The sequence below is a fragment of the Bos indicus x Bos taurus genome, chromosome 5 (assembly GCF_003369695.1).
Source record: "Bos indicus x Bos taurus breed Angus x Brahman F1 hybrid chromosome 5, Bos_hybrid_MaternalHap_v2.0, whole genome shotgun sequence".
Lineage (NCBI taxonomy): Eukaryota > Metazoa > Chordata > Mammalia > Artiodactyla > Bovidae > Bos > Bos indicus x Bos taurus.
Window position 1 is genome coordinate 32,558,862 of NC_040080.1, and position 14,375 is coordinate 32,573,236.

The window sequence follows — 14,375 nt, forward strand, 5'->3', positions numbered from 1 at the left end:
ATTGAAATCAACTCTGACAGAAGTGCCAAGACATATTGTACATAATGGGGAAAAGATAGTCTATTCAAAAAATGATGAGAAAACTGGATATGGACATGTAAAAAATTGAAACTGGACCTTACTTTACACCCACCAAGATCAATACAAAATGGGTTAAAGACAAACATAAGACTTGAAAAGAAATAAAATTGCTGGAAGAAAACTTAGGGGGGAAACTTTCTAACACTGGTCTTGGCAATGATTTCTTGGATATGTCACTAAAAGCACAGAAAACAAAAGCAAAAACAGACAAATGGGAGCACATCAAAATAGAAAGCTTTTGTGCTGCAAGCAATCAACAGAGTGAAAAGTAACCTATGGACTGAGAGAAAATATTTGCAAACCACATATCTGAAAAGGAAATGATATCCAAAATATAAGAAGGACTCCTACATGTCAATAACAAAACCCCAAATAACCCAACTTAAAAATGGGTTAAGGCCTTAATAAATAGATATTTCTCCAGGGAATACATAAAAATGGTCTATGAGTGGATAAAAGTATGTTCAGCATCACTAATCTTCAAGGAAATGCCGTCAAAACTACAATGAGATGTCACCTCACACTTGTTAGTATGGCCGTTATAAAAAAAAGTGTTGGTAAAGATGTGAGGAAATTGGAATATTTGTACACTGTTGGTGGGAATGTAAAATGGTGGAATCACTATGGAAAACGGCATGGATGTCCCTCAAAACATTTTAAGTAGAACTACAATATGATTCAGAAATCTTATCTGGGGATTTATTCAAAAGAATTGAAAACAGGATCTCATATAGATATTTGTGCCACTATGTTCATTGCAGTATTATTCACAAACAGTGAAGAAACAGAAAAAAACCTAAAAGTCCACAGATGAATGAATGGGTAAAGAAAATGATGTATATCCAAACAATGGAATATTATTGTCTTAAAAAGAAGGAAATTCTGGAGACTTCTCTGGTGTTCTGGTTGTTAAGACTTACCTTTCTTCCAATGCAGGGGATGTAGTTTAGATCCCTGGTCGGGCTGCTAAGATCCCACATGCCAAAACATGAAAGCAATATTGTAACAAATTCAATAAAGACTTAGAAAAAAAAAAAAAAAAAGGAAATTCTGTCATACGCTACAACACGTGAATTTTGAGGACATCACGTTGAGTGAAATAAGCCAATCCCTAAATTAGGACAAATACTTGGATTCACTTATATAAAGTATCTAAAGCAGTCAGATTCATAGAAGCAAAAAGTAGGGTGACAGGAGTTGATGAGGGTAAGGGGACAATGAGAGGTTTCTGTTCAACAGAATCCCAGTCATGAAAGATGAAAAAACTCTAGAGATATGCTGTACAGCAATGTGCACACAGCGAACAGTACAGCACCAGATAGTTAAACATTTATCCAGGGGCTCTGTGTGTGTGCTCAGTCTCTCAGTCATGTTAGACTCTTTGTGACCCCATGGACTACGGCTGGCCAGGCTCCTCTGTCCATGGACTTCTCCAGGCAAGAATACTGGAGGGGGTTGCCACTTCCTTCTCCAGTGGATCTTCCAGACCCAGGGATCAAACCTGAACCTCTTGCATTGGCAAGATCACTGTGCCGCCTGGGAAGCCTGTTAAGGCAACAGCTTCTTCCTAATTCCTTTTCTGCTCCTGCAAAGACACACACACACCCAATTCTTTACCTTGAAAACACATTATATACATTACATTTTGTCTTTCATTCCCAAATGTAAATTAAAAAAATTATTTGAATTAATTTATTTACTTGGCTGTGCTGAGTCTTAGTGGTGGCATGTGGAATCTAGATCCTGACAAGGGATTGACCCTGGGTCTCCTGGAAGTGTGGCGTCTTAGCCACTAGACCACCAAGGAAGTCCCTCAAAATGTAAAATTTTGAAACTACATTTTAATTTATGATTGCATAAATTTATGCTACACAGGCATATTCAAACAAGTTTTGAATATTTAGGTTACTTTCCAACTTCATTATTTTAAATAGCTCAGAGTAGTATAATTAGCAGTAAATACTTGGGAAGAAAAGCAAAAATAATCTGAAAAAATTCTGAAACAGGCAAAAATTTTAAGAGATGTATGAATGTATGAAGAAATTGTGAAACAGGGCATCATGTGTGTGAAATTTAAGGTTACTGGAAATATGTTTTGACCACTTTGTCATTCTGTTCAGTTGCTGTTTTGTTTTCTTTGGTTTGGTTTTGTGACTTGTGGGATCTTAGTTCCCCAACCAGAGATTGAGCCTGGGTCTTTGGTAGTGGAAGTGTTTAGTCCTAAGTACTGGACCCCTGGAAAATCCCTCAATTGCCATGTTGATTAAATTACTTTTAACCAAAAATCTGGAGCTATTGTTATTAGAGTTAATGCTATCTGATTATGTTATTGATAATTACTGCAGATGTTTTTCTCTTACTGAGAAAAAAAAATACTGGATTTTTCTTTATACGTGTTAATATTTTATAGTTTAAAAAAGTAAGTATGCACTATAGGAAAAGCTTTCTTACACATCTTTATTCCTGGATAATTTATTCTTTTGTCTGACTTGCCAATACAATTTAAACATTTTTTTTCCTCCCAAACTAGTTATTGGATGTACCTAAGAATCCCATTTTGGAGAAGGCAGTGGCAACCCACTCCAGTACTCTTGCCTGGAAAATCCCATGGACGGAGGAGCCTGGTAGGCTGCAGTCCATGGGGTTGCTAAGAGTCAGATATGACTGAGCGACTTCCCTTTCACTTTTCACTTTCACGCATTGGAGAAGGAAATGGCAACCCACTCCAGTGTTCTTGCCTGGAGAATCCCAGGACTGGGGAGCCTGGTGGGCTGCCATCTATGGGGTCGCACAGAGTCGGACACGACTGAAGCGACTTAGCAGCAGCAGCAGTAAGAATCCCATTTATATTTGCATATTCTATTACAGCTAAGAAAGCCTTGGCTGAGCTGAAAGAGAGGTTGATTTTATGGGATGTGTGCCCACCCCTCATCTTCCCCTCCTTGGGGTATTTTTTAAATGAAAACTACAGTGCTTATTTTCTCTTTTTTAATTTTGATGATAAAACACAAAATCATAAATTAATTTACAAGTCCGAGTTCTGATTTAGCAGAGGTCTATCTTGCAACACTGTTTTCATATCAATTATTTCCCAAATTGTTACTGTATTTTTAAGTTCCTTTTTGACTTAGTTTTCATTTGGAAGACTATTCATTTGCCTCTTAATGTTGGGCCCTTCTTTTTAATCTCAGGCTAATAATTTTGATTTTGTATTATTTGGCATGCATCCTATTTTAATGTTTATTATTTTGTAAACGACTCAAGATATAATTAATATTGAAAAATAATTTGGGACTTTCCTGGTGGTACAGTGGATAGGAATCTGCCTGCCAGTGCTGGGGACTGGGGTTCAATTCCTGGTCCTGGAAGATGCACATGCCTCAAAGCAACTAAGCCCATGCACTGCAACTGCTGAGACCACTCTGCAACAAGAGAAGCCGCTACAGCTAGAGCGTAGCCCCCACTCGCTGCAAATGGAGAAAGCCTGAACACAACAGTGAGGACCCAGCACAGCCAAACAATAAATATTTTTTAAAACTTTTTTCTTTTTTTAGTTTGTACCTAAATAAATATATATTTCATATCCTTGTCATGTCCAATTAGAACACTTTACATTATTTACACATTTTAAAAAATACATTTTGCTCCTTCCTCTTTTCTCCCTAACCCAAATTTTTATTTCTTCTGTATGAATGTCTGTGTATTAGCCACCTCTAATATATTTGTACCTTATTGTAGTCGTTGTTTCAGTTGCTAATTTGCTACCTCATGGACAGTAGCCCTGCCAGGCTCCTTTGCCCATGGGATTTCTCATACTGGAGTGGGTTGCCATTTCCTTCTCCAGGTGATCTTCCCGACCCAGGGATTGACCCTGTGTCTCCTGCATTGGCAGGCACATTCTTTACCACTGAGCCATCAGGGAAGCCCCATTTGTACCTTGGTTTGGGTATTATTATCACTGAGCACTAACTCAAGGGTATGGGAGTGGGTAGAAATTCCTACTGGTTTTCTACAATACTTGTCATATGTAAGTGTATTTAAAAAAAAAAACCACAAGACTCTAGACATGATCCTCAAGTAGCCTACCTGGCACATTTCACCATCCGTGATAGTTTTAACCACTTGGATAAGATTTTCAGTCAAATTTCTTTCTAATTTATAATACTGAATTTAAAGGACTGGATCTATATAATCCTAACGTGTTGATAAGAAGAAAGAACCACATCTTCCCAAATTCCAAATAGGTGAAATTCAGTGTTTCCTCATTATGGCCTGACACCATTATGAAAGTTAATTAATTAGTACAGTAGGCTATGTTCTCTTTGAGCCATCAGAATTTTGCCTTTCCTATTAAGGCTCTTCCAGATGTCTATTTTTGGATGGCTTAAGAATCTGTTATTTAGTAGTCACCTAGGACTCCTGGTTTATCTCACTAGTTTACCATTAATAGGGTGACATTCTGCCCACCTTCCTTAAAAAGGCTTGTTCGTCACTTTTCAGCAGTCTTCAGAATTTTCATTACCCATCAGTTCAGTTCAGTTCAGTCGCTCAGTCGTGTCCAACTCCCTGCGACCCCATGAACCAAAGCACGCCAGGCCTCCCTGTCCATCACCAACTCCCGGAGTTTACCCAAACTCATGTCCATTGAATCGGTGATGCCATCTAACCATCTCATCCTCTGTCGTTACCTTTCAGTCCTGCAAAATAATGGCCCCATTGCTCCGCTCAGGTCGTAGGAGCCTGGCAGACGTTATCAGTGAGCCGCCAGTTACTGCATCACTCCTCATTCCCGGCTATTGTACTCCCTTTCCGGGTCCTGTTACTCAGAGCAGCTTTAAAATATACAAAGGGAAGAAAAGGCGAGTAACCTGAGCAGCCTAGTGGATTACAAAGGGCCAGAGAAAGTAGGTCCTTGATACTCTCCTTACCCTTCCCCCAGAATATTCTCTTCTAGTGCCTCAATGGCACCCCACTCCAGTACTCTTGCCTGGAAAATCCCACGGATGGAGGAGCCTGGTAGCCTGCAGTCCACGGGGTCGCTAAGAGTTGGACATGACTGAACGACTTCACTTTCACTTTTCACTTTCATGCATTGGAGAAGGAAATGGCAACCCACTCCAGTGTTCTTGCCTGGAGAATCCAAGGGACAGGGGAGCCTGATGGGCTGCCGTCTATGGGGTCGCATAGAGTCGGACAGGACTGAAGCGACTTAGCAGCAGCAGCAGCAGCACCTGATACACCTCTCCCAAGGAAAGAAAAAAGATTTCATTAGTTTAGGCAGACCTCCAAACCATAACTTAGTTATAGATTTTGAAATCCCTTTACTGAACTAAGGTTTAAGCATTGTGATAATGTTCCTGGATTAAGCTAAGAAGGTCGTTTACCTTTTATAGTCAAATAATAATAGCACCATCTCATTTAATAATAGCTAATTAGGGGGAAGGAGGAAAAGGGGACTACATAGGATATTGGCCGGATGGCATCACCGACTCGATGGACGTGACTTTGAGTGAACTCCAGGAGTTGGTGATGGACAGGGAGGCCTAGAGTGCTGTGATTCATGGGGTCGCCGGACACGACTGAGCGACTGAACTGAACTGACTGAATTATTATGTTGTTGTTGTATAGTCGCTAAGTTGTGTGTGACTCTTTGCAATCCCATGGACTGCAGCATACCAGGTTTCCCTCCCAGAGTTTGCTCAACCTGATGTCCACTGAGTCTTCATTTAATCCAGATAAAAAACTTAAATAAGGGCTCAACACATATTTGAGCCCTTACTGGGACCAGGCATTATCTTGAAGATTGGATAATCATCTATTTACATCTTTTTGGCATCTCTGTTATTATCACTGTTTTGCAGATGGGAAAACTGAGGTTAAAGGAGATTAAGTACATTGCTCAAATTCGGCAGTAGTATCATCTAGCTGCAAAGCTCAAATCCTTTCAGCCCCTTCGATATGTCTCCAGTATCTGTATAATATGCTTTAAGAGCTAGAAAGCAAAGTTTCATCCTTTGGAACAAGATAGAGTAGAGTCTGAACTTGGAGAGACTGGTTCTTACTTGCTGTATTTTTCAAATGCTGTAGGCCCACAAGTAGTAGACATTAGACCTTTGTAGAGTATTCATTCGGAGAAGGCAATGGCACCCCACTCTAGTACTCTTGCCTGGAAAATCCCATGGACGGAGGAGCCTGGTAGGCTGCAGTCCATGAGGTCGCTAAGAGTTGGACACAACCGAGTGACTTCACTTTCATGCACTGGAGAAGGAAATGGCAACCCACTCCAGTGTTCTTGCCTGGAGAAACCCAGGGACAGGGGAGCCTGGTAGGAGGCCGTCTATGGGGTCCCACAGAGCTGGACACAACTAAAGCGACTTAGCAGCAGCAGCAGCAGGGTATTCATTGGAAAGACTGACGTTGAAGCTGAAACTCCAATACTTTGGCCACATGATGCAAAGAGCTGACTCATTTGAAAAGACCCTGATGCTGGAAAAGATTGAGGGCAGGAGGAGAAGGGGACAACAGAGGATGAGATGGTTGGATGGCATCACCGATTTGATGGACATGGGTTTGGGTGGACTCAGGGAGTTGGTGATGGACAGGGAGGCCTGGCGTGCTGCAGTTCATGGGGTTGCAGAGTCGGACACGACTGAGCGACTGAACTGAACTGAACTGAGTTTGTGTGCATAACATGATTGCTCTGAAATCCTGATTTCCAACTATTAAAACACAGTTTCAAACACTTCTTATAAGGACTGAATAAGCATGAAAATAGAGATATTAAATGTTTAATTTGGGAATTGGTATTTAAACTCTTGGGTGCATTTGGGAGAAAGTTGGAATGGTACTAAAAACAACATAGAGTGATTCAGTGTACCTTAGGGGTCTGAAAAAATTGTTTTAAACTATAATGCAGAACATATTTAGCCTGTCACCATTTTATTATTCAAGAAATAATTAAGTGACTGTTAAATGGCAATCATCAGCAAAGTCCTGGAAAAATGGATTAATAAAAACACAGGATTTAATTAAGCTAAATATGTTTCTCCCTTTTTTTGGGTCTCATCACGTGGCTTGTGGGATCTTACAGTTCCCTGATTGGTCCAACAGCAGCGAAACTCTGGCCCCCCAGGGAATTCCCTGTTTCTTCATTTTTAAAATGATGTTCTTGGCTGTGATTTATATAGAATTAAAGATGAAAGGGAAGCCTGGTGCGCTGCAGTCCACGGGGGTCACAAAGAGTCGGACACTACTTGGTGACTGAACAACAGCAACAAAAGATGAAATATTGATCAGGACTTATGAACTTTTAATTAATATCACTTAAATAACAATAATAGGGAATTCCCTGGCTGTCCAGTGGTTAGGGCTCCATGCTTTCACTGTCAGGGGCCCAGGTTCAAGGCCTGGTGGGGCAGCTAAAATCCTGCAAGCCACACTGCATGGCCAAAAAAATCCAAAAGGAAATAAATAAATAAAAATAATAGACCCAGAATTTTAACAAATTCTGTGAGAAATATGATCTCAACATTATTTTTTAATTAATTTGCCTTCTCCCACTGATTTAAACTATTAAAGTTTATTACATCTAAATACCCATTTACACATGGATTTTTCTTTTTGGGATCTGTATATTCCAGTGCCAGCCTCACAACTTATAGCTTTATAATATGATTCAATATTTGGTAAGGTACATTCCCTCTCATTACCCATATATCTTTAACAACATTTTCCCCACTTACATATTTTAGATTCTTATAATTCAGAATCATTTGAAATATTTCTCTGTTCTACTAAATCCACAATTGTAATTTACAGTATGCAAGACACTCTTGACACCATCGAGGCTATTAAGAGGAAAATGATAGAATTCTTGCTATTAAGGAATTAACCTATTATATGAAATAGTTATAATCCGATTCTAGGAACAGGAGAAAGAAGCAAGCTAGAACAAGCACCAATAGACATGTTTTATAGAGTTAAATATTTATTAGCTTTTAAAACTGAGCACACATGTGATTGTTGCAGTGGTTTTATAGATGGCCAGCTCCCTTAGGCTATCTTAAAGTTGTAAAGTGAAGAACAGGGGCAGCTTCATTTTTATGCAGCATCTGAAAATCCAAACACCTAGAGGGTCTTGTTTTTCTCTCTCTCTTTTTTTTTTTTTTTTTTTAAGAGAAGGAGCAGGTGTGTGGAGCATGCCTGTCCTTGAATATGAAAGAGGGGTCACAGATGTTTTGAATTTCTAAATTTTCAGTTCAGTCTATGATAGCATTAATGAATCCTGATTCTCTGGTAGGTGTACAAGAGTGATTTCTTCTTAAACACGTGTTGAATCTGGTGGATGATCTAGCGATTAGATATGCCCACATGATCTTGTTTCACAGAATATTTTCTTCTGTGAATTCTTTGCGTTATTACTCTGGTGAAGTGAAGTTGCTCAGTTGTGTCCGACTCTGCGGTCCCATGGACTGTAGCCTACCAGGCTCCTCCGTTCATGGGATTTTCCAGGCAAGAGTACTGGAATGGGTTGCCATTTCCTTCTTCAGGAAGATCTTTCCAAGCCTGGGATTGAACCCATTACTCTGGTAACTAAGGTTAACTCCACTGTAATTAAAATATTTATGACTAGAGCCTCTGGATGTATATTCAGTAGTCCTTTTATTCCCTCATATAAAATGTTTATTATGTAGCAAGTTATAAATATTTTACTAGTCTTTTATGTGTTGCATAATCTTTATGACTTAAGTCTACAATACAGGTGGCACAAGGCAGAATTTTTAAAGTGTTCTAGTAGATGCTGGCGTGCTGTGATTCATGGGGTCGCAAAGAGTCAGACACGACTGAGTGACTGAACTGAACTGAACTGAATGGATGCATAAAAGGGATAAAAGTAAAATTAGATTGGGAAAATCTAGCTAAACTCTGTGAAGATGGTTGCTGGAGGTTAAGCTCTGAAGAATGAATCCGATTTCAAGAAGCAGAGATAGAAGACAGATCTTCACAAGTATTGGAAGGCCACAACGTAATGCTAAATACTGGAGGGGGACTAAAGTTTGTTGGAATGTTATATTGCTGTTATACCTTCACTTCTATTTTACAAGCTGAACAATTTTAATGATGCCCTGAAGCTAAGGAATTTTTCCAAAGCCAAAGATAATTTATGGGCTGGCCTATGACCTAGGAAGAGGACAGAGACAGGAAAGTTCAGCGTGATCAGTTCAGTTCAGTTCAGTTGCTCAGCTGTGTCCGACTCTTTGCGACCCCATGGATTGCAGCACACCAGGCCTCCCTATCCATCACCAACTTCTGGAGTTTACTCAAACTCATATCCATTGAGTCAGTGATGCCATCCAATCATCTCATCCTCTGTTGTCCCCTTCTCCTCTCTCCTTCAATATTTCCCAGCATCAGGGTCTTTTCCAATGAGTCACTTCTTCACATCAGGTGGCCAAAGTGTTGGAGTTTCAGCTTCAACATCAGTTCTTCCAATGAATATTCAGGACTGATTTCCTTTAGGATGGACTTGTTAGATCTCCTTGCAGTCCAAGAGTCTTCTCCAATGCCACAGTTCAAAAGCATCAATTCTTTGACACTCAGCTTTCTTTATAATCCAACTCTCACATCCATACATGACTACTGGAAAAAACATAGATCCATAGCTCAGCATGATCAGAGTACTCTATGAGTTCAGTTCAGTTGCTCAGTCGTGCCTGATTCTTTGCAACCCCATGAACTTCAGCACAGCCAGGCTTCTGTGTCCATCACCAACTCCAGCTAATTCAGCCCCTGGCTAATGCTATTCTTATCTGTGACTGGGTGTTTCAGGAGCTAATGAGGTGAACTCAAGCATTTGTTCATTAAGTACCTTTTATTTTCTAGGCACTATTCTACGTAGTGGAAGGGGCAGTAGACAAGAGAGACTGTGGATTTGCTCTTTTAGGGCTAACACTGTGCTACCAAGGTAGCTACTAAAAAAGTTAATACATTGATTTTGAGATAACTTACATAGTGACAAGTTATATATAAAAAAATCAAACAGGTTATTATGATAAAGGAAGCAATGGAAAGACCTTTTTGGGAACAACTGTTGAGTAAGCTCTGAGTGATAGGGAACCCATGGAAAGAAACCAGTAGGGAGAAATCACAAGAAAGCAAAAACAGACAATTAGAAGCAGACTAGAGATAAAAACAGGGGAAGAGAGGAGACAGAGAAGGCAGCTATTTGCAAACTATCCAGAGGCACTGTTGCTATTGGGTCCTTAAAGCTACAGCTTGACCTCTGACTTCTATGGACATTGTTGTCTCCTAATGTATGTATAAGTAGATGGATGTATTCCACCTGCTGTCATGATTCTGCTGTAGGATATTTCTACTTGTCTATTTATCCATCTATCTATCATTTATCCAAGTACATGTTGACTGAGGGACAGCTTGGAGGAGGGGATGGCAACCCACTCCAGTATTCCTGCCTGGAGAATCTCATGGACAGAGGAACCTGGCAGGCTACAGCCCATAGAGTCACAGAGTCAGACACAACTAAAACGACTTGGCATACTTGCATGTACATTCTTTACACACTTTCTCATGTACATATGTGAGATTTTTGTATATATCTGGAATTGAAGTTGGTGGATGGCAAAGAACGCTTATATTCATCTTAATAAATACTGCAAAATTGCTCTCCATAGGTTTTTTTTCATTTTTATTTTTTTAATATTTCACCTTCCTACCAGTAATGTACACTTGGCACTGTAAGAATTCAAAATTTTTCCCAGTCTAATGGATGGAAATAAAATGATGTCTCGTTGTTTCAACTTGCATTGCTTATTAGTTATAGAAGTATATTTTGATGTTTATTTCCTGTTTGGATTTTCTCTTCTGAAAATTAATATTCTTCATTCATTTTCTCTTGGGTGACGACTTTCTTATTGATTAGTGATATTCAGAATATTAGCCCTTTTTTGAGGATATATGTCACAATTATCTTTTATCTTTTTTATGTGTTGTCAATTAATATGTCTTTTTATGACTAGCCAATTAATTTCATAAAGTTTTAAATTTTAATATTTTCAATTCTTTTCCTTTATGGTATGCGCTTTATGAAACTTCTTTAGGAAATCTTTCCTTAACTTGCAAAATTGATCCTCTGTTTCCTTCTACAATTTTTCCATGCATTCATTTACATTGTTAAAATAAATACTGCCTTGCCAAAGACATAAATATGAACTAAAGTCCCTAGTTTATATTAGGGTTCAGTCTTTGTGTTGTACAGTTCTACAGGTTTTGAAAAGTTCAAGTCTTGTAGCCACATTACAGTATCATACATACAGAATAGTTTCACTGCTCTGAAACTTCCTGCGAGCCATCTATTCATCCTTCCTTTCCTCTGGCTGAACACTTGGTCACCATTGATCTTTATACTGTCTCTACTATTGTTTTGCTTTTTCCAGAATGGCATATAATTAGAATCATTTTATAGCCTTTTCAAATCGGCAGACTTGACTTAGCAATATGCATTAAAGTTTCTTTCATTTTTTTTTTTTTGGTGGATCTATCCCTCATTTATTATTGCTGAATAATATTCCATTGGATACATGTCCTGGTGGTTTTTGTTGTTGTTGCTGTTGTTGTTATTTTTACACCTATTCAGTTCAGTTCAGTCGCTCAGTTGTGTCCAGCTCTTTGTGACCCATGGACTGCAGCACGCCAGGCCTCCCTGTCCATTGCTAACTACCAGAGTTTACTCAAACTCATGTCCATTGAGTTGGTGATGCCATCCAACCATTTGATCCTCTGTCGTCCCCTTCTCCTCCTGCCTTCAATTTTTCCCAGCATCAGGGTTTTTCAAATGAGTCAGCTCTTCACATCAGGTGGCCAAAGTATTGGAGTTTCAGCTTCAACATCAGTCCTTCCAATGAGTATTCAGGACTGACCTCCTTTAGGATGGACTGGTTGGATCTCCTTGCAGTCCAAAGGACTCTCGAGAGTCTTCTCCAACACCACAGTTCAAAAGCATCAATTCTTCAGTGCTCAGCTTTCTTTATAGTCCAACTCTCACATCCATACATGACTACTGGAAAAACCATAGCCTTGACCAGATGGACCTTTGTTGGCAAAGTAATGCCTCCGCTTTTTAATATGTTGTCTAGGTTGGTCATAACTTTCCTTCCAAGGAGTAAGCATCTTTTAATTTCATAGCTGCAGGCACCATCTGCAGTTATTTTGGAGCCCCCCAAAATAAAGTCTGCCACTGTTTCCATTATTTCCCCATCTATTTGCCATGAAGTGATGGGACTGGATGCCATCTATTCATCTATTAAATCTATTCACCTGTTCACTGATATCTTGGTTGTTTCCAAGTTTTGGGAATTATGAATAAAAATGCTATAAATGAATAAAAATTCTATAAATATTCTTATGCAGGTTTTTTTGTGTGAATGTATGTTTTCAACTCATTTCAGTAAAGATCAAGGAGCATGATTACTGATTTTATGGTAAGACAATGTTTACCTTTGTAAGAACCTCCTCAACTCTCTTCCAAAGTGACTATACCATTATCATTGTCAGTATTAAGAGTTCCTGTTTCTCTATATCTTCAACACCATTTTTTGTATTTTGTATTTCAGCTATTTTAATAAATGTGTAGTCATATCACATTGTTGTATAAAGTTGCAATTTCCTAATGATCTGATGTTAAATGTTTTCATATGCTTGTTTGCTGTCTGTGTATGGAATTGGGGTTAGGTCACTGTTCTGATCCTTTGCCCATTTTTAAATTGGATTGTTTGTTTTCCATTAGTAAGTTTTAAAAGTTATTTGCACATTTTGGATACAAATCTTTTATTAGATATATGTTGTGCAAATATTTTCTCCCAGTCTGTGTCTTGGACTTGCATTCTCTTAAATACAGAGATGTTTTTCACAGAGCAGAAATTTTTAATTTTAATTAAGCCTGTAAGCAGATAGTATAGAGGGTCTCCAGAGAAAGAAAACCAGGCATGGCTTTCTGGACATAAGAGAAGCCATTTTTGGCCTAAGCCATTTTGTGACCTGAGCTTGGCTGCAACGCTTGCCTTGCACAGATCTCAGTAACTAATGATCTCAAGGGAACAAAGGAGTTTAGAAACAGAAGAAAAGCAATCAAGAAACAACAGTTAAGCTATAAAGTAGTCCTAGTTCTTTCTCAAGGTGTATCTGTATATCTATCTATATAATTTGACACAAATCTTTGAGCTATTCTACAGATGCTTAAGTCCCCTCACCCAGATGGAAGACCCAGACTGGTCACAACCTAAGGAAGGAAGATGCTGACCTTTTCTGACCCTCATGACTTCCATTAGCTAAAGCTTGGACTCTGCTGATCTTTGCCCCAGTAATATGCTGAATTATCCTCTATTCAGCTGGGAAACACTGGGCTGGAAGAAGCACAAGCTGGAATCAAGATTGCTGGGAGAAATATCAATAACCTCAGATATGCAGATGACACCACCCTTATGGCAGAAAGTGAAGAGGAACTAAAAAGCCTCTTGATGAAAGTGAAAGTGGAGAGTGAAAAAGTTGGCTTAAAGCTCAACATTCAGAAAATGAAGATCATGGCATCTGGTCCCATCACTTCATGGCAAATAGATGGGGAAACAGTGGAAACAGTGTCAGACTTTATTTTTGGGTGCTCCAAAATCCCTACAGATGGTGACTGCAGCCATGAAATTAAAAGATGCTTACTCCTTGGAAGGAAAGTTATGACTAACCTAGATAGCATATTCAAAAGCAGAGACATTACTTTGCCAACAAAGGTTCGTCTAGTCAAGGCTATGGTTTTTCCAGTAGTCATGTATGGATGTGAGAGTTGGACTGTGAAGAAAGCTGAGCGCCGAAGAGTTGATGCTTTTGAACTGTGGTGTTGGAGAAGACTCTTGAGAGTCCCTGGGACTACAAGAAGATCCAACCAGTCCATTCTGAAGATCAGCCGTGGGATTTCTTTGGAAGGAATGATGCTAAAGCTGAAACTCCAGTACTTTGGCCACCTCATGTGAAGAGTTGACTCATTGGAAAAGACTCTGATGCTGGGAGGGATTGAGGGCAGGAGGAGAAGGGGATAACAGAGGATGAGATGGCTGGATGGCATCATTGACTCAATGGACGTGAATCTGAGTGAACTGTGGGAGTTGGTGATGGACAGGGAGGCCTGGTGTGCTGCGATTCATGGGGTCGCAAAGAGTAGAGAACTGAACTGATCCTCTATTCAAGTTCCTTCATAAATATGCATATCCCTCCCAATTTGCTTCATGAAT